At 56.2% G+C, this 19,938-nt stretch overlaps 1 protein-coding gene and 1 long non-coding RNA gene across 2 annotated transcripts in view; one reads left to right on the top strand and one right to left on the bottom strand.

Moving 5' to 3' along the window:
- ELFN1 (extracellular leucine-rich repeat and fibronectin type III domain containing 1) overlaps nucleotides 1–19,938 on the bottom strand; it is a 60,389-nt gene that overhangs the window by 5,486 nt on the left and 34,965 nt on the right. The gene's annotated exons all lie outside the window — the stretch shown is intronic.
- On the top strand, nucleotides 127–3,846 carry LOC105522429. Its single transcript, XR_001003442.1, has 2 exons — nucleotides 127–229; nucleotides 3,260–3,846. It is a non-coding gene; the product is annotated as an uncharacterized LOC105522429 (long non-coding RNA).

The following is a 19,938-nucleotide window of genomic DNA, read 5'->3' as shown; positions in this document are numbered from 1 at the left end:
GTGCTGGGATTTAGCTTCCCCAGGCCTCTTGGGGGCCCAGGTCTCAGGCAGAGGCGCGTGCTGGCCGGGGGCGGGCCGAGGGCGTGGGGCGGATGGCGTCCGGCTGTGCCCAGCCTCCGGAAGGGCGGGTCTGGCCAGCGGCCGCGCAGGAAGCGTGTAGGAAGTGTGGCGCCTCAGCCCACAATCGTAATCACCTTTAATCTCTTGCTCAAAATAACCCAAAGTCAAGGTAAGGAGGATTACAGGGCCTAAGAGCCCTTATCACAGGCGCAGGGAGGAGGCTTGGGGCCTGGGGCTGTCCAGGCTCTCCTGGGCCCCGCAGCTGAGGGCTGGAGGGCTGCATGCTCATGGGGGTCACATGCGTGTGTGTGTACGAGTGTGTGTGCATGTGTGTTTGTGGACACATGTATACCCACGTCCACCCACACCCGTGTTTGGTACACGTGAGCCCTCGTACGTGTGTGCCAGGTTGTCTGCGTGTGTGCGTGTACAGATGTGTGTACACAGGGCTTGTGTACATAAGTGCACAGGCCATGCTCACTGGGGCACTGGGCAGAGCAGGTGTCACTGAGGGCGCCCTGTCTGGGCAGCGAGGCCTGGGGCCCTGGTGTGTCTGGGGCTAAGGGGAGGCAGGTGTGGGTGGCACGGGTGCAGCTCGGAGCCCCCCCAGATTTCATGTTCACACATGCACGGGGGTCTGTATGTCTGGCATGTTGCGTGCATGCAGGAAACATGCTCTAAGTGTGCAGCAGTAGCTGACATCTCCAGGGCCCAGCTGGGCACCACACTGTCTCCTGCTTCCTGGCTCACCTGGTTCCTCCCCTGCCAGCCCTTTCCTTACCACCATGCCCCACTCCCCGCATTGTGAGTATAAGAATCTGTGCATCAGACTCCTTGGGAGTGGTGCTGGGAGCACAGCCTCACCTCCCTGCCCGGCTCTGAGCCCTCCTCCATCGGGCTGGGCAGCCCATGTGATGAGGGAGGGAGGCCGTCCCCAGCCCAGTGTCCAGCCCTCACCTTCCTGTTCAGCCCCTGCCCCAGAGTCCAGGTGAGCAGGAGCCTGGCCTGCAGGGGATTGGGGAGTCCTCCCCCGACCCCCAGCCTGGCCTCACTGCCGAGTCTCCTGGGCAGGGGGATCTTCGGGGTGTGTGGGCGTGACTCCCCGTGTGGCCAGCGCCCTGCCAGTGAGGAAGGGTGGGCCCACAGCCCCGTAGAGGCACGGGATTTTGCCCCCTCTATGGCCCCAAGCTTTAGAGGGGCCCCAAACTTTTCTTTTCTTTTTCTTTTTTTTTTTTTGAGATGGAGGCTTGCTCTGTTGCCCAGGCTGGAGTGCAATGATGCAATCTCAGCTCACTGCAACCTCTGCCTCCCAGGTTCAAGCAATCCTCCTGCCTGGGCCTCTCAAATAGTTGGGATTACAGGCACACACCACCACGCCCAGCTAATTTTTGTACTTTTAGTAGAGACAGGGTTTCACCATATTGGTCAGGCTGGTTTCGAACTCCTGACCTCAAGTGATCCACCTGCCTCGGCCTCCCAAAGTGCTGGGATTACAGGCGTGAGCCACCACGCCCAGCCAAAGGGCCCGAAGTTTTCATTCTGCAGCTCACTTCACAGTGGGGAAACTGAGGCACAGAGCGAGAAGGACTTCTCCAAGGTCACACTGTGAGTCAGCCCTGTGCAGCCTCCTGTTGGGGGCCGGGGAGGGGACAGGCTGGACGGGTGCTGTGCTAGGAAGGGTTCGGGAGGTGCCCTGGGTCTGGGAGCCCCCAAGGGCAGAGGCTGTGGACCTGGCACAGTAAACAGGGAAAGGCCGAATCACCCAGGAAGGTTCTGGATGGACCACAGGCCCCCCCAAGGCTCTTTCCAGCTGGGCTCGCTCACTCAGTCATTCTTGATGCCCTCGCTGATCCACACGCACACCTGCCCCTGTACCCCGTATCCTGTGATCCGCTCATTAAACAACGTTTCTAGAAAGGAGTGCTGGCTGGCACGGAGGGCAGGTGCGGAAACCCCACACGGGCGTTGCTCTCCTGCACAGACCCGGGCCCAGCCCTGCTCCCCTCCTCAGCACACCTGCAACCTCAGACCCAGAGGCTAGCATGGGTGTGGACCACAAGGCCTCAGGGAGGCCAGCAGGCCCACGGCACCCCTCGGGAGGGCTGCTCCCCACTGCCTGAAAGGAGCTCCCCTTCCTCTCAGCCCATCTGCACCTGCTCCCCGGGCCTGGCCTCCTGCCTCAGGGAGATGCAGAGGCTGTGGCCCCTCTGGAATGGGCACTCCTGGGGTCTGATACCTCCAGCCCTCTGCAATGCCATCCTTCCCATGCAGCTTTCTTGGATGCATGGAGGTTCTGTACTTGCACCGTCCAGCAGGGCGGCCACAGGTCTCCTGTGGCTCTGGAGCACCAGACACGTGGCTAGTAGCTGCTGTAATGGAACTCGATACAGTTCCATTGTATCAATGTATTGGAAGGTTCTAGTTCTAGAACCTTCCATAAAACCAACTTGACCTGCGTGCCCTCCAGCCTCTGCCTCAATGTGGCAGGTTTTCTTGGAAGGATCGGCAGTGGTTTCCATCCCCCTCCCTCACCTCCTCTTCCATCCTCAGCTCCACCCCATCCAGCATCCCCCCTGGGGCCCTCTGAGCCGTTCTCACCAAGGTCACTGGCGACCTCTGCCCTTCCAGTGCCCATTTTTGTCTTGTTCAGCCTCTTGGCAGCCCTTGGCCCAGGCAGCTGCCAGCTCCCTCCTGCAGCCCTCTCCACTCCGGCATCCCAGCTGCCACCTCTCCATCCAGGTTCCTTCACCTTCACCCTGACTCCACGTGTTCCAGGCCAGGCTCGGTCCTCACAGCCTCCTCTCCCCAGCACTCCCAGGGTGTCTTGCCCTGTGCTCGTCTCCGTGCAGCTGACCCCCGATCTATCTCGAGGCCCTCAGCTGCCCCCAACTTGAAGATTCTCTCCCGTCGCGTCTAAGTGGCTGCTCCAAGATCTTGTCCCTGCTGGCATCTCCCTGCTCACCATCCACCGCATTCCTCCACTTAAAGTTGATGCTGCATCCTGGACTCCTCTCTTTCCTCCCCGCCCCACACCTGGTCCAACTCCAGTAGCATCTAATCCACCTGCAGAAGCATCCGGAATCTCTCCACTCCCACCACGACCGCCCTGGTCCGAACTGCCCAAATCCACTTCCGGCAGGGATGATGCCCTTGGCTCCACCTCATCTCCTGGCACCCAAAATCCATTCTCCCTCCACAGCCAGAGGGAGCCTTGCTAACCACCAAAACAGTCCTGAGGCCCCACCCTCTGTGCAGCCCTGAGGGCATCCAGTTCTCCGCACATGGCGGAGAATCCAGCCTCCAAACACGATCTCCAGGGCCCACCGGATCAGCCTCCGCACCTCCTCGCTCCCCGTCCCTGATGCACAGCCCCTTCCTGGCGGAAGACCCTGCACCAGCCACCCCTCCACCTGGGAAGCTCCGGCTCCCTCCTGTCGTTCAGTCCAAGATGCAGCAGCATCACCCCAAGAGCCCTCCCTGCTCTGCACCCCGAATTCACTCTCAGCCCCCACCTACTTTAAATCCTGGCACTTCTCTCTCCCTGATGTTGTGCTTGGTTATTTACTTTTAATTCATGTTGCAGCTGCTCCTGCCACTGCAAGAGCAGGAGCTGTGTGTCCTGGTCACTGCTGTGGCATCCCAGGGCCGGCGCGGTGCCCGGCAGCCAGCACTGGACAGACTCAGGCCACATTGCACACGGACTGGGATGCGCCAGCTCTGCTTCCTCTTCCGTCGAATGGGAGTAAGGACCACTCCTCCCAACGGGCTTGTGGTTTCTCACAAACACTAGCTTCCTTTTGTATTTTTTTAAAGAGATGGATCTCACTCTGTTGCCCAGGCTGGAGTGCAGTGGTGCAATCACAGCTCACTGCAGCCTTGACCTCCTGGACTCAAGCCATCCTCCTGCCTCAGCTTCCCAAAGCACTGGGATTACAGGTGTGCGTCACCATGCCTGGCCATCTTTTTCACGTTTGATCAAGCCCGTAAGAGCTGTTACCCCCTCAGGAAAGATATGAGGTGCCCACAAGGAGTTAGGGCATCCTAACCCTAACCCACAGGAGGTCCTGCCTCTCAGTTTTGGGCCATACCCCGCTGGGTCATGCATGTCCCCACCAGCTTCAGTGTCTGATGCCCCTCACCCAGGTGGAGAGAGGCCTCCACGTGCCCGGCCCTGGGCAGCCACAGGAGGACCACAGGCCACGCCATGGGACACGGGACCACGTACCCTTTGTGGTCTGGATGGGAAGCCCCTCCAGTGAAGGGACTGGCCAAGGTCGCCTGGGCTATTCGGGGAAATGGGCTCCCAGAACGACTGCATTCACTCACAGCCGCTGGCGCGGTCTGCTCGTCGCACGGAGACCTCGGCTGTCCTGGGGGCATCTGCCTGTCCCAGGCCTGAGCCTATCGGGCTTCCATCTCAGGACAGCCCTGCCTCCCACAGGCAGCGCCTGCGGGGAGCTGGAAGGAAGGGGCAGCCAGCATAGCCTATTCACAGAGAGTGCTTATTGGGGGACAGACATGGAAGCCAGGAGAACAGAGAATGGGGTCAGACATTAGGCCCGATGACCCTGGAATGTGCTTGGCTCTGGGCCTGTCTGGAGGGTGGAGAGGGGGCAGGAACCGTCAGTGGCCTCTGGAAAAGGAGCACTCCTGGGACCCAGTTGCTAAAGAGCTCTGTCCAACAAGCTGTGACAGGTAGCGAGCCCCCCATCAGCAGGGGTGTTCAAGCAGGAGCGGGCGCAGAGGGCAGGGCTTCCGGGAGGTGGGGTGAGCGGGAACGCCCCTGAAGAATGAGCTGGCCATTTCAGGGAACGTTGAAGGTGGAGGGAACACTCAAAAGGATGGAGTCTGAAACACATTTGACCTTCCTGAAGAAGTTCTCTCTCCTGGATGGGTGAAGGGCGAGTGGCTTAGCATCTGAGAGTGGGACCCACCCCCCTCGGACAGCAGAAAAGACCCCGACTCCAGCTGGAACCTGCTGGGATTCAGGGCCAGGGGCCAGCGAGTCTACCTCCTGCTGTGCCCCCAACACCCAGAGCAGGAGGGTCCGTGTTCATCTCCTGGCCTTGTTCTGTCACTGAAGATGGGTTGCCAGGCACTGGACATTTAGGAACCATGGGGCCCCTGAAGGGCTTACAGACCACCGTGGGGCCTGCAGGGAAACAGGAGGCCTGGCTGGAGCTAGGGAGGTGTGCGAGACGGCGGGTAACTAGGCAGGGCTTTGGCAGGAGCCGAGGCTTGAAGGGCCTCAGCAGATGAATAGGAGTTTGTTAGGGAAGAAGGGTAACAGGCATCCCAGGTAGAGGAGGTGTGTTGGAGCCATGAAGGTGGGAGGCCCCTCCAGGGAGTGTGGGGTGCCCAGGGCGCAGGCAGTGGTGGGCAATGCTGGGCGGGAGGTGGGGCTGCAGGGGTAGCGGGGGCAGGTGGAAGGGCTTGAGTGCCGGGAGAGGAGCCTGTTGTTTGACGAGATCATCTCCGCTCCCTGGGCCTCTCTGCTCAGAAGGGGTGGGAGGAGAGAGCACGGCATTGCTTCCTGAGAATCCTCTCCTGGAAGACCCTCTCCCCTCTGAGTACTGGAGTTGCTGGGAGAACTGGCCACAGCAGGAGAGGCCAGGCATGTGGGCTGGAGCCAGAGTCTGGGGTCTCCAATTCCCATCTCCAGGCCTCAGTTTCCCCCATCCTAACATGAAATTGTCGAACCAGGCGCCTCCAAGGACTCTTGGGACTGTCTGTGTCTCCCCGGCTGGAGCCCTCGTGATGTCTCGTGATCACACTCACACACGCTGCCCCTGCGGAGAGCACTCCCCTGCCCCCCAGGGGACGATGGGGACAGTGCGTGTAAGGCGGGCACCAAGTTCCTTCCGCAGCCTGTGTCATCACTAATGAAATCAAGAAATATGGTGGTTCCAGGCTTTTAAACTTCTTACAACTGAATTTGCATAATCACAGCAGCCGTGCTGGGACGGGCGTGCATCTGTCTAAAAATATTGTTCCTCGTCTCGATCATTTAAACCAGATGAGAGGCCAGGGCTGGTCTGGGGCTGGGGCCAGGGCTGGACTGAGGATTCTGCTGATGGAGCGAAGTTTCCAGCTCCAGGGGGAAAGGTGGGCAGAGGGCCAGACACGTGGGGGAGGGGGGCAGGGAGATGGGTGGAAAGCTATAGATCGATAACTTTTCATCGTTCCAATGTTTTGCCGATAGATCATGTTTACTGCTAACGTCTGCCTGCCTCTGCAGTTTGGCTCTCGCCCTGTCTCCCTGGGCTCTGCCGCAGAGCCCATGAGGCTGTGATGGGCATATCAGGGCAGCTGGGCCTCGAGCCGCAAGGCCTGCCACAGTGACCTGGCCCGGCTAGGAGCAGGTGGGGGGCCCACCTGTGCACCTGCTGTGTGAGGGGACACAGAACCATCGCGGGCCAGGAGACGGTGTCGGCTCTGCCATGCGCCTGCTGTGTGACCTTGGGCATGTCACTTAACCTCTCTTAACCTCAGTCCCCTCATCTGTCAAACAGAAATCATCATGGCGTCTGCCTCCCAGGGTTGTGGTAGGGAGGCATCACCAGTTACTTAAGGCTCCTGGCGTGTTGCTGGGTACAAGGGGGTGCCCACTAGAAACTCATTTCCTCCTCAGTAGGGGAGGGAAGGTCAGTGCGAGGCAGTGTGGGAGACGGAGCCGCATGCTGGACACACGTGGGTTTTCCTTCAGCACAGTTGCCAGCCCTGGTGCCCACACAGGGGGGCCCATGAAGGGCTCTCGCCAGCTCTGGGGACAGGGCAGGGGGAGCCTCAGAGCTCCAGAGGACCCCCCAGGCCCGGCCCTCTCTTCCGCTCGCTGCTCCCATCCTATTGTCCAGGGGAGGCTGACGGGGGATGCAGGCAAGGCCGGGGCTGGGAGGGCTGACTCAGCAGGGCTGGTTCCTGGGGACATGGCCACAGGGTTGGGTCTGGCAGGCCCCTGACCTCAGCCTCGCCCTCCAGGAGGCCGGGCCAGGGAGTAGAACAGAGGGGACCGCTGCCTGCACCATGTCCCCCCTGTGTAAGGACTCAGTGAATGCTGGGGAAGGTCAGGGGACTGTGGGAACGGTGCTGAGTGCCTGACAACTTTTATCATCTGACCTTAGGCCATCCACACAACTCATGGAAGCCTCAGGGCTCCCCCTGCCCTGCCCCCAAGAGCAGGAACGCCCTGCGAGTGTGCAACAGAGAAAAGCTCCTATTTCCTCCATGGTCCGCTGGTGTGCGGTCCCTCCCACACGCAGAGCCCCTCCCCGGGGTTCAGGGAGGCAAAGGTTAGTGTTACCTCAGTTGGACAGAGGGGGAAACAGAGGCTCAGCGTGGGAAAGTCTAGCCAGGAAGTTGAGACTTCCCCACAGCAAGGCCCAGGAAGGCGGCAACAGCACCCATTCCACTGCTACTTAAAAATGCAGATTCCCTGAGCCGGCATGGTGGCTCACACCTGTCATCCCAGCACTTTGGGAGGTGGAGGCAGGAGGACGGCTTAAGCCCAGGAGTTCAAAACCAGCCTGGGCAACATGGTGAGACCCCATTTTTACAAAAAATAAAAAAATTCGCTGGGTGTGGTGGTGTGCACCTGTGATCCCAGCTAGGTGGGAGGCTGAGGCAGGAGGATCCCACAGGCTCAGGAAGTCGAGGTTGCAGTGAGCCATGATTGTGCCACTGCGTTCCAGCCTGGGTGACAGAGTGAGATCCTGTCTCGAAAAAAAAAAAAAAAAAGTAAAAATGAAGATTCCTGCCTCGTCCCAGAATACGCAGAGGCAGGCCCCGGAGCAGGAGCCCAGGGCTAGGTGAGGCAGCCTCTCCCCAAGGCCCTGGCAGGTGGGGAAGGGGGTGCCTGGTCCCCTCTGCCTCCTCCCAACCCGAGTGGGGAGGGCTCAGGGATGGGGCTGGGGCCCTGAGTGCTACCTCCTGGGATGCACCAGGCTTCTTCCGCCGTCCTACCTCTGGGCCTGCAGCCCCGGGCTAATCTGGAGTTAATTAGAGACCCAAACATTTAATGGTCTGTTATGCTTCCACGGGGCATCTTTTAAATTAAAAAACATGATGTATGGCGCCGTTGGAGGGAGAAATCACTTCGCAATGGTTCCCTGCTCCAGCACTGGCACACTGGCAGGGATGTGGGGTGTGGGTAGCTGGCTGGCCTGGGAGAGGAGGGATGACCCCCCCGGGGAACACTGGTCCCCCTCTCGCCACTGTTGGAAAGTGCATCACTTAAGCCAGGCAAGGGTCTAGGTGTCCAAGGATGTCTGGCAGCTTCCCCATCACACCCTCATAACCCTGGCAGCGGGAAGTTCTATCTTTAGTCTGACCTGAATCTCTCCAGTTGCTTTCAGGGATGGCCTGTTTGAGACTGAAGGCAGAGAGGTGCTGGTTCTTCCTAGTAGTACCCTGACCTCCAGGAGCCCCTGAGCTCTGGCAAAGCCTTTCTGATGATCTCAAGCTGGCAGATTCTGTCCCTGTTCTGACCTTGGGTCACAGTCTGGTGGTAGAACAGGACCTCCTCCTAAGACGCTGGAAGGACCCTTTGGTGGGGCTGAGGCCTGGCTCCCCTCTCCCCAGGCGCAGGTGCACAGGCATGTGGGCTGTTTGCAAGCACAGATTCTGCCGCACAGCAGCGTTACCGTGATGACTGAATCTGTGTGTATTTCTTGGCTGCTATTAATTGTGCTAGAGATTTGGGGCATGGTTTTGGGGTGAAGGTTAGAAATGAGCAATTAGCCCTCAAACATTAAACTAATAAGGAAAATAAATGACCAAGCAAAGCCTAGCCTGGGAGACTCCCCCACAGCAAAGCCCAGAAGGCAGCAACAGCACCCACCCCCTTGCTACTTAAAAATGCAGATTCCCGGAGCGGGCATGGCGGCTCACACCTGTCATCCCTGCACTTTGGGAGGCGGAGCCAGGAGGACAGCTCAAGTCCAGGAGGTTTCAGCAACAGAAGATGGGCTGGGACAGGGCTGGGATGTGGCCGCCCCAGGCACGGAGTGGCCCAGCCCGGTTTGTTCAGTGAGCAGGATGTTTCCACAGTCGGAAGGGGTGCTATCTCCTGTCTGTTACTAGAAAGTTCTATCATAACCCCACGGATGCTGACACACCACCATGAAACAATTACTGTCCTACCGCCCAGGGCGCCTTGTGCCTCAAGATGACTGGGAAGGTATTTGCTGTCCCCACACCCATCAGCACCCGAGAGGCCTGTCACTCCCCCCAGGGGGTTCCCCAGCCACCAGCCCTCGTTCACACGGTCACACCATTCCCACTCCCCAAAGCCACCTGTCAGGCACTGCGTGTCCCGGGGACTGGTGTCCCGGCTGCCAAGGAACCTCAGCTGGATCTGGCTGAGCTGTGAAAATAAAAATGTGGGCCGGGTGTGGTGGCTCGCACCTGTAATCCCAGCATTTTGGGAGGCCAAGGTCGGCGGATCACTTGAGGCCAGGAATCCTAGAACAGCCTGGCCAACATAGTGAAACCCCGTCTCTACTAAAAGTACAAAAATTAGCCCGGCGTGGTGGCAGGTGTCTGTAATCCCAGCTACTCGGGAGGCTGAGGCAGGAGAATCGCTTGCACCCGGGAGGCGGAGGTTGCAGTGAGTCGAGATTGTGTCACTGCACTCCAGCCTGGGTGACAGGGTGAGATTCTGTCTCCAAAAAAGAAAAAAAAGAAAAACGTGGCGTCTCTTGATCTCATCACATGGCATTTCCCCGAAGCTTGTTCAGCGCTGTCCCCGCTGTGGCCTGTGCTCACTTCCCAGGAAAGAGGTTTCTGTAGACAAAGCCAGTGCCATAGCGTGAAGACGCTTGCTTTTGACTTGCACGTCATCAGCAACGTGGGGCATATTTCTCCCCATCGACATGGCCTTCCACCACTTTGCAGCTCGGAGAACTCCACGCCATCTTGAGACGGGACATCCTCCTCTGTCTACCAATCTCTTTACTGTTTGAATTCCTACATTTAACTGTCAATCACCTGCAAACTATTTCTCTGGTGTAAAGTAGGATCAAAATTGATTTTCTCCCTTCCCCCAAATAGGCAACAAATTACCCTGACACTGTATTGAGTAATCTATTCCCTTGGGCTGATTTCTGGTGCTCTATCTCCACCCAGGCTGGTGCATCTCCTGCCTCTCCTCCTACCCCCTACAACCTCGCGTGGCTCCCCAGTACCCTGGAGAGAGTCCACACTTCTTAAAGGAGCTGACCGGGTCTCAGTGAGGGTCCTTGCTGTCTCTCAGCTGTCATTTTGCCATATAAGGCTGTGATTTGCCTGGACATTTTTGCTAACCTGTTGTTTCCTCTGCCTAGGACATGAACCCCTTCCACCACCCCAATGTTCTCCCACTCAGTGGGCTTCTCTGTTCGGCCCCCACATTGCAGCTGGAGCCTCGTGTCTATAACTGGGGCTGCCTTTGCTTGCTCCGCTGTGACCCCACGCTGCCAGGCTCTGATTCTCATCTCTCTCCACCTGAAGTCCACCTTCTGCACCGAAAGCTCGGGGCAGGTAGGGCTGGAGTTGGGGTTTCCTTTCCAGGCATTGAGTAGGCAATGCATGCTGAATGAATTCAGGGAAATATTAACTCTATAGCTGCCTATAAAAGAAGGCTACCAGGTCAGGCAACTGGTTTACGCCTGTAATCCCAGCACTTTGGGAGGCCGAGGCAGATGGATCACCTGAGCTCAGGAGTTCCAGGCCAGCCTGGCCAACATGGCGAAACCCTGTCTCTACTAAAAACACAAAAATTAGCCAGGCGTGGTGGCAGGGGCCTGTAATCCCAGCTACTTGGGAGGCTGAGGCAGGAGAATCGCTTGAACCTGGGAGGTGGAGGTTGCTGTGAGCTGAGATCACACCACTGCACTCCTGCCTGGCTGACAGAGCAAGACTCCATCTCAAAAAATACATAAATAAGTAAAGGCAGGCAATCCGAAATTAGCATATGTCATGGTTTTCTTGGGATGGGCCCTGGGCATGTCTATCTCTGGGTCTAACGGTGAGTATATCCCCTTGTCACTCTAAAAGTATCCCATTTGGGAAAATATATTGTCATATGGTTACCCTGTCACGAGGCTTCTGTGTGGGACCATTTTTCCTATTTCTATTGATAACACCTCCCTTCTCTTCTTTGACCAATTTCAGCTCAATGTCAATCACCGTAAGTCTGTAAGAAGCTTCCGTATCTGGTAGGAAAGACGTCCATCATTCTCCCTTGTCTCTGCATTTCTTTACTCTTGCCATTTGAATATTCATTCAGATGAACTTTTAGAAGGATTTTACCTCGTTTTGTAAAACTCGCCACCAGCCTGTTGAGGGACTGCATTCAACCTATGAATTAATTCTAGAATAACTTTTGGGTAATATTCCAACACGGCACGTCTCACCACTCTTGTTTTATTTGATATCTCTCAGGATAACTTTATAGAGTTTTTCATAATGATCCTACATTTCTCTTGTCAGTTCATTCCTGGGAATTGGGAGGGTTTTGTTGTTATTTTATTGGTGCCGTTGTAAGTGGGGACCGTTTATTTAATTATGTGTCTCGACTAGCTGTTGTTAGTACAGAGAAAAGTTATTGATTTGTATATGTTTGTTTGATTTCCAGCCCAGCACCTTCGTATTAAATTTTTATATTAAGTCATTTTTTTTCTCAGTTGCTTCTCTTGGGTTTCTAAGGTCTTGAATCATATGGTCAGCAAATAATTACAATTCTTCCCTGTAGACATCCCATTTAATTCTGTTTCATGTCTTATTGCTATGTCCAGAATTTCTGGACAATGATGAAAGCCTTGCTGTTTTTTAATATAAATTTTTGAATGGGAATCATTAAAAAAATCTCATCACCTAGAATGATTCTGGCTGTTGAACTGAGACAGATTCTTGACTTCGATAAAGAAGTGTGTCTCTGGTTCTATTTCTAGCAGTTACTTTAAAATCCGAAATTGGCACTAGATTGTATCAAATGCCTTTCGTCATTATGAACGTGCATGACAGCTGACCTGCGGACACTGTGTCGTTTATTAATAGACAATATCACGCCAACTTTGAATTCTTTGTTTAACTTCTCCATAATCATGGCCGATTCTTATCTCTGCGACATTCTGTGGAATTGGATTTCCTTGAGCGTCTTTCAGGCTTTTTGATCCAATATTCACGGGTGAAATCAGAGTGGGGTTTCATTTCCTGCAGGGTCTTGGCTGGTTTGGGGTTTGAGGCCGTCCTGGCTTCCTCCTCCAGTTCATCAAACAATGCTGCTGCTGGAAGCCCCTGGCTCGGTGGGCTCGGCCCCCGCCCCAGCGGATGTGTTCCGAAAAGCCCCACAGGCAAACACCACACGCCGCTTTGTAAAGTGAATGATCACGTTCTCAAGTGAAATGTCACGCCTCATTTATCTTCTGTGCTTTCCAGATTTGCACAACTCAGGGTCGGCTCAAAGTAGGGTGAATGACGGAGGAGCCTCCTCTGGGAGAGCTCACGACCGCCCGGAAGGCGTCCGATGCGGCGGATTCAGAGATGGCTTCTGGGAGGGGCTGGTCGTCAGGTGGGGCTGCCGAGGGCCTTGGAGGGAGACCCCAGCTCCCTGCCCGTGAGGCTAGGCCTGTGAGACCACCCCCACCCACCTTCTGGGACCTGCTGGTCTATGTGCCGGGGCATCCGTGCTGACAGATGGACATCCCGGTAGGCATTTGGGAGGGAGGGCACAGAGAATACAAAATGAGTAAACTGCCATCTCAGCCCCTTCGGGACAGCCGTTCTAACATAGCAGAAAAGGAACAGATGCAGGAAGTAAATAGGGGCTCAAGGCAGGGCTGCTAGGGCAGACCCTGTCTGCAAAAGACAGCTGTGTCTCTACCTCCCACCTGGAGTCTGCAGAGACCTTGCCACCCACTGCTGAGACACAGCACCCGTGAATCTGGGCTGGCCTGAGATAGCCTTGACCAAGACGCTGGTAGAAGCGAAGCCATGTCTGTCCTGGGCATAGCCCCTAGCTAGGCTGGCCTCCCTACCTCCTGTATCGTGGAAGCAGCCACCAGGTGAGAAAAGCGGCTTTCCCAGCACCTTGCTGTGAGACCTGCGTGGTGGGGGGTGTGGTCCCATTGGGACTGAGAGGTCAGTGCTGTGGCACTGGCTTGAGAGTGAAGGAGCCACTGCTGAGCAGGGTTGAACTGCCCCACTGAGCCCTTCCTAGTGCCTGACCCAGGAACCCTGAGCAAAAGAAGCTGCACTGAGCCCCTGGGGTGCAGGACTTTTTCGGGCAGTGGTGGATCACTGACTCACGCCAAACCCAAGGCCTCAAGTAAGAGGGAGTGGGTGGGGAGCCCCAGGCCTCCTCCAAGCTCACTTTCCCTATCCACCACAGGGGGCTGAGCTCTCGCTCTAAGAATCCACTGGAGAATTGGAGGGCTCCTGGCGGTGAGTTGAGCAGAGAGGCTCTGTGTGGTGTGAGGGCCAGGGGAAGCCAGCAGCGGCAACTCTGCAGGGCAGGAGAAGCTGAGCTTTAAGCTGAGTTTGCCTCCTGAGCAGCTGGTTGCTCCTCAGCTGGGTGATTTGCAGAATGTCCTTAACTTCTCTGAGCCTCAGTTTACCTTTCTGAAAAATGGGGCCACTGATAGCCACTAACAGGACCATCGTGAGAGTGAGATGCAATGTGTTCGTGAACACGCTGGGCACACGGAGGAGCTGGTGTGAAACTCCCCTTCTCTGACAGGAGCTGGGACCTGGGCGGGGCTTGATCCTCCACTCAGTTCCTGATGCTCACAAAACTCTGGGTCTTGCCCAGCCTCTGTTTTCTCTCTTCTGAAAACTGAAAATCCTAACTTCACCCTGGGGTTCCTGGAGTGGGGGAATGTGAGAAAATACATGTGCCGTGTGCTGCCTGGGGCGTGAAGTGGTCTGCAAAGCCGTCGGTGGCATTTGCGTGGACAGAAGGAAAGGTGGGGGGTCTGAACAAAGCCCAGGAGGTGTCCCCACACCAGGGGGCCTTAAGCGTTGGCACAGTGGCTTTCTGTGAGGGAAGGTGGCCAGGACCCTGAGTGAGGAGGACTAGGCGGCTGTTGGCAGCTGGTTTCTGCTCACTCAGCCAGCTCTGCAAACCCTCTGCCTGTCAGAGCCTATCAGGAATCTCTCTAATGACACAGCAAACATTAATTACAGCTGGAAGGCCGCAGAATGGGGTTGGTCTGAAAGAGGCTGCCCCTTGTTAGTCACTGAGCCTCTGGGGAGGGTGCAGGCAGGGGCTGGACTTCCTCCCCAGGGGCTAGTGTGGTGGCGGGGGGATGGGGAGCAGGGGCTGCTTCCAGGGCTATGGTGCAGACCACGGGTCCTGGGGGAGACCTCCTATTCTCACCCGTTTGGCGCCCTAAAGGAAAACCTGTCCTCGCAACCTGGAGCAGGAGAGGCAGAAAGAGAGGCCCCTAGGTGGAGCAGGAAGGCCTGGGACCCAAGTCCAGCCCTGCCTCTTACGGCTCTGGACAGAACACAGCCCATGCAAAGGGGCGGTGCTTGGACCTCTCGGCCTCTCTCAAACCCCTCCCCTGCACACAGGGTGGAGAGAAGGCCCATTCCCTGGGTATTCACAAGTCCAACAGGCTGCAAATAAGGACTAGGGGAGGTGAGGCACAGTGGCTCACACCTGTAATCCCAGAGCTTTGGGAGAGCAAGGTGGGAGAATTGCTTGAGTACAGCAGTTCAAGACCAGACTGGGTAACAAAGCAAGACCCAATCTCTGCAAAAAATAAGAAAGCAGCTGGGCATGGTGACACATGCCTGTAGTCTCAGCTGCTCGGGAGGCTGAGGTGGGATGATTCCTTGAGCCCAGGAGGTGGAAGCTACAGGAAGCCATGATCACACCACTGCATGCCACCCTGGGTAATCAAAAAAAGACTACTGGATAAGGCCAAGGCATCCAGGCAGACAGAATATTGGAAGGGAGTGGAGTCCTTGAGTTGAATGAGGAAATGAAGGGAAGCCCCTTGAGTGGGGCTGGGGAGACAGCCTGGGGCTGTCCTTCTAGGGCAGCCCAGGACTGACCATAGGGGCATCCCACTACTGAAGGTCCCAAGACTTAGTTCTCCTCCCTGTCCCTCTCATGGAAAAGAGAAAAAGGAGGATTCAGCCCTAGTTTCTTGGCCCCTAGAAATATCTGAGCTTCAGGAGATACCCCTAACAGAATAAAAGCCTCAGGAGATACTCCCACCAGAATAAAAGCCTCAGGAGATAACCCCATCAGAATAAAAGACCTTGTCTCATCATTTCTAGCTACCCCAGAGAGAAGAGAAAGACTGCAAGGTGGAGAAGCCTGGCTGAAGTTTGGGGACTCACACTCACCATCTCCACCTTCCTCATGTGCTCATTCATCCTTCATTCTCACAGTCATTCATTCATTCAGTATTTATTAAGTGCTGGGGGGTGGACAGGGAGGGAACCAAGACGGACGGAACAGGGTTGTTGTCTTCATGGATCACAGAGGCTCTGCGTGCTGAAGAGAACATGAGTAATGGAATCCCACAGCCCAACCCCAATGCTGGACACCAATCCTGTTGCTTGCTGCTGTGTGCCCCTGGGCAAGTGGCCCACCCACCCTGGGCTTCAATCTTTATGCCTGTAAAATGACCCCGGAAGGACTAAATAAAAGGACACATGGGAAGAACCCAGCCTGGCTCCTGTCTCAGTAGACATGGGTCCCCTGTGGAAGAACTTGGGACGTGCAGGGGAGAGTTCTGGTGGAGGAGGCATCCCAACCCGCCTGCGGGCCCTACTGCTAATAGCTGGGCTCATGTCCCACCCGAGGCTGGGACGATGGCCCGTCCCCTCTTCTCAAGGTGACGCCCTTGCTGTGCCTCTGGCTGTCACCTCCCACCTGCCCACCTGTCTGTATCCAGGAGGTGGGGGCAGAAGGGACTTGGGGGCCCTCCCTGCACAGAGCCTGGGCTAGAAGCGAGTGGCTGGCTAGCTCTCCCTGGAGGCCCGGGTTCCCTCTGCAGCAGCCACTACATGTCAGGGGGATCCAGGGACCCAGGAGAGCACATGCTGATGGGCATGAGGCCTCGGGGGAGCTGGGCTGGCTTGGCCTTGGGGAGGGACTTGGCGTAGCGTCGGGCTGAGCGTGCCGCCAGCATATGTCTGAGCGGGCACATTTGGCAGGGTCCATATGCTGACTGCTATAAATAGATCTTCTCATTTAGGCTTCAAAGGGCCAAGGTGAGGAAGAACCGACAGGGTTTGGAGCGGCACCGTGCAGGCAGGACTGCGGCTCTTGGCTTGGGGTGGGAGCACCAACCAGAGACCCACAGTGGCTCATGTCCCCATCCCAGCACAGTGGCCTGGACAGAGCTTGGGTGCGGTCGCTATGGAGCAAGGAGAGGTCAGGCCCGTGGTGGGTGGGGACCTTGGAGCCCTGCGTTCTCCAGCTGAAGACCCACTAGGCCCTGGGCAAGAACAGTGTGTGTCTGAGTGTGATTTTTGTGTGAGTGTGCATTGTGTGTGAGTGTGATTTTTGTGCAAGTTGTGTATTTGCGTGTGAGTGTGATTTTGGGTGAGAGTGTACTCTGTGTGTGTGATTTTTGTGTATTGTGTGATTTTTGTGTGAGGGCATACTGTGTGATTTTTGTGCGAGTGTGTATTTGTGAGTGTGATTTTCGGGCGAGGGTGTACTGTGTGTGTGTGATTTTTGTGCGAGTGTGTATCGTGTGTGTGATTTTTGTGCGAGTATTTGTGAGTGTGATTTTGGGTGAGGGTGTACTGTGTGATTTTTGTGCAAGTATTTGTGTGTGATTTTTGTGCAAGTGTGTATTTGTGAGTGTGATTTTTCGGCGAGGGTGTACTATGTGTGATTTTTGTGCAAGTGTGTACTGTGTTATTTTTGTGAGTGTGTACTGTGTGTGTCTGAGGTGACTTTTGTGTGAATGTGTACTGTGTGTGCATATGTGGGCGTGTTCTCAGCCTCTGGCCCCTTCAGCCACGGGTCTACCACTTGCTCCTCCCCACCCTTTCCCGATGTGCACACACAGACACACACACATGTGTTACACACACGAGCATCTAATTACTGCCTCACAGCAGGCAGGCGTCCGACAGCTGGGGCAGCCAGAGGACATTCCATTTTCGGTGAAGCTGACAACACTGGAAACTACCCAACTGGGGTGCGAGTGCACCCTCTCAGGAGTGACTTAGTCAATGAGACGGCAGCCAGGCCCCGGGAGGGAGGCCTATGTTCTGCTCCCACCCCACCCCCGCTCTGCCTCGCACCTGCCGCCCTCCCTCCCTCCCTCCCGTCTGTCTAGCTCCCCGCCTCTCTAAGGCTGCACCAACCTGGCAGACACACGCACCTGTCACCGGCCTCGCCTGCGCCCTGTCCCGTCCCACTGTCTCCTCTCCTCTCCACACCACCAGGGCCCCCGCCAGCTGCCAGGAGCTCCAGCGCCAGCTGTGGGCGGGCAGCCTCCCTCCGGGAGTCATCAGCCTATTCCCTGGGTTCCTTCTTCCCTAAACACAGTGCCTGGCCCCTGCTGCCGGCCAAACTGCCTGCACCCACCAGGTTTTGGGGTGTCAGGGTCACCTGCTCCCCCTCCCTAATCCTAGCCTCTGCCCCACTTCTGGGAGACCCCTCTTTGATCCCCAGCCCAAGCTTACTTAGGGACAGAACCGCCCTCTGGGGAGCAGGGCTGGGCCGTGACACCTTGTTCTGCCTCCTGGGCTGTGCCCCTACCGACAGGGGCCTCACCTGCACCATGCCTGGCATGGTGGGGAGACGACTGGCACCTGACATCAGGGCAGGGCCAGTGTCCACTGTGAGGTAAGGAGATGAAGGTGATGATGCTCTCGGAAGTTGGCAAAGAGGCTGACCCAGGCCAAAAGGGGTGCCAGGGATGCAGGAGGGGAGGTGGGTGTGAGGCACAGATGACCCTGACCTTGAGGAAGGGGCAGTGGTGGCCGTGAATCTGCGAATCCACCGAGAAGAATCGGGTGAGACACACCTGGCCTCTGTGACAGGCCCTGGGGGGAGTTGCGTTCATGGGGACCCGCCCTCCGCCAAGGCTGCGGTCAGTGATCACTTATGCTTGAGTCCCTCAAAGGGCCGGGGTTCCCCAAAGGGGGGTCCATGCGAGGGTCATGAGCTCTGTCCTCACCCAGTTCTACCTGTGAGTAGCAGTTTGGATGAAATTTGAGAGTTTGCAGGAGGGCCAGGACCAAGACCCAAGCCTTCCCTCCTGCCGGACTGAGTGAGGGTCAGATTCATCTCCACAACTCACACAGGGCAAAACTCACACCCACGTAGCCAGCCAGCAGGGAGGTGGGGCCGCACAGCACCTCAGGGAACAGAAAGACCAAGAGTAAATTCAAGGGTAAACATGGCCACCTGAGAAGGCAACATGGGCTGACTTAATAGAGATACGTTAGGTAGAATAGAGGAGGTGATCTGGTTCTGCCCAGCACTGCTTAGCCACGATGAAGGGTTTGGTTTCAGACCTCCAGGGAGATCATAAAAGCTCATGCTAACGTTGCACCCACCACACGCCAGACACTGTGCTAGAAACTCTGCATATGTTAACATGTTGGATACTTATGGTAACCCTGTGACATCTGTGCTGTTATTTCCAATTTACAGATGAGGTGCAGACATGTTCGTGAACTTGCCTGAGTTCCCACGGCAACTAAGTGGTGGAGCCGGGGCCCAAGCCAAGGCAGCCTGGCCCCATAGCCCGTGTGACTAACCACATCCCGTGTGGCTTACAAGTCAGCGTGGGCATGTTTCCGGGTAAATGAGTGGCCCCAATGGGAGAGGACACAACGTCAGCTCATCCAAAAAAAGTGGGAGGAGATGGGGTGTCTGGCTGAGGGAAGGGGCGTCAGGTGCACTGCAACTCACAGAGCTGCCTACAGCAGAAGAAGGCTCCCCGACTCAGGGCAGGCACTGCACGTGGCCACTCCTCATCCTCCCAGAGACTTCTCCACGCCTGACAATGAGAGTGGGACACGGTATGCAGTGCTGGAAAACAACTAGGCAACATCTCACCAAGGCAAAGATTCTTGCAGCCCAAGAGCCCAAGCCCCAGGCCTGGGCACAGCCTCGGAGAAGCCGGCAGAGCTGTCCAAAGATGTTCCTGACAGCATTGTTTATAATGGTGACAGGGCGGACACCAGATGTCCACGAGAGAGTGGACCAGAACCTTGTGAGGCATGGGCTTGGTGGAGTACTATGCAGCAGTGAAAAAGAAGGAACCACTGGACCACGTGCACAGAGTGGATCCCACTCACAAATATGCCTCCCAGCCAACAAGCAAGCTGTCCAAGATACCTACTGCATCACACCGCATATCCAAAGCTTCAGAGCTGGCAAAAGTGTATTACATAGGCATTTGTACTAATATGGTCACAGTATTAAAAAATGTGTCACAATAATGTTGTGGGGGTCTGTCGCACAGTGCTGTAAATCCACAGAACACCACTGAACTGCATGCTGAAATGTGTAAGATGGTAAATTTTATGTGTATTTGACCACTATGAAAACAAATTTTTTGGCCAGGCGCGGTGGCTCAAGCCTGTAATCCCAGCACTTTGGGAGGCCGAGACAGGTGGATCACGAGGTCAGGAGATCGAGACCATCCTGGCTAACACGGTGAAACCCCGTCTCTACTAAAAAATACAAAAAATTAGCCGGGCGAGGTGGCGGGAGCCTGTAGTCCCAGCTACTCAGGAGGCTGAGGCAGGAGAATGGCGTGAACCCGGGAGGCGGAGCTTGCAGTGAGCTGAGATCCGGCCACTGCACTCCAGCCTGGGTGACAGAGGGAGACTCCGTCTCAAAAAAAAAAGAAAACAAATTGTTTTTGAGATGGAGGTTCACTCTTGCCACCCAGGCTGGAGTGCAGTGGC

Source organism: Colobus angolensis, unplaced genomic scaffold (assembly GCF_000951035.1).
Source record: "Colobus angolensis palliatus isolate OR3802 unplaced genomic scaffold, Cang.pa_1.0 Scaffold43, whole genome shotgun sequence".
Taxonomy (NCBI): Eukaryota; Metazoa; Chordata; class Mammalia; order Primates; family Cercopithecidae; genus Colobus; species Colobus angolensis.
The sequence above is the reverse complement of the archived record's forward strand: the minus strand, read 5'-3'. Positions and strand labels throughout refer to the sequence as shown.